The following is a 981-nucleotide window of genomic DNA, read 5'->3' as shown; positions in this document are numbered from 1 at the left end:
AGATCACTTCACAGGTGAATTCTATCAAACATTTAGAGAAGAACTAACACCCATCCTTCTCAAACTCTTCCAAAAAATTGCAGAGGAAGCAACATTCCCAAACTCATTCTATGAGGCCACCATCACCCTGATACCAAAACCAGACAAATATACTAAAAAAAAAAAGAAAATTACAGACCAGTATCACTGATGAATATACATACAAAAATCTTCAACAAAATGCTAGCAAACAGAATCCAACAGCACATTAAAAGGATCATACACCATGATCAAGTGGGGTTTATCCCAGGGATGCAAGGATTCTTCCATATACGCAAATCAATCAATGCGATACACCGTATTAACAAATAGAAGAATAAAAACCCTATGATCGTCTCAATAGATGCAGAAAAAGCTTTGGACAAAATTCAACACCCATTTATGATAAAAAGTCTCCAGAAAGTGGGCATACAGGGAAACTACCTCAACATAATAAAGGCCAAATATGACAAACCCACAGCAAACATCACTCTCAATGGTGAAAAACTGAAAGCATTTCCTCTAAGATCAGGAACAAGACAAGGATGTCCACTCTCGCCACTATTATTCAACATAGTTTTGGAAGTCCTAGCCATAGAGCTAATCAATGAATTTGGCAAAGTTGCAGGATACAAAATGAATGCACAGAAAACTCTTGCATTCCTATACACTAACAACAAAAGATCAGAAAGAGAAATTAAGGAAACAATCCCATTCACCATTGCAACAAAAAGAATAAAATACCTAGGAATCAACCTACTTAGGGAGACAAAAGACCTGTATGCAGAAAACCATAAGACACTGATGAAAGAAATCAAAGATGTTGCAAACAGATGGAGAGATGTACCATTACCTTGGATTGGAAGAATCAATATTGTGAAAATGACTATACTACCCAAAGCAATCTACAGATTCAATGCAATCCCTATCAAATTACCAGTGGCATTTTTTACAGAACTAGAA

Source organism: Physeter macrocephalus, chromosome 12 (assembly GCF_002837175.3).
Source record: "Physeter macrocephalus isolate SW-GA chromosome 12, ASM283717v5, whole genome shotgun sequence".
In the NCBI taxonomy this organism is placed as follows: domain Eukaryota; kingdom Metazoa; phylum Chordata; class Mammalia; order Artiodactyla; family Physeteridae; genus Physeter; species Physeter macrocephalus.
This window is presented reverse-complemented; position numbering follows the sequence as displayed.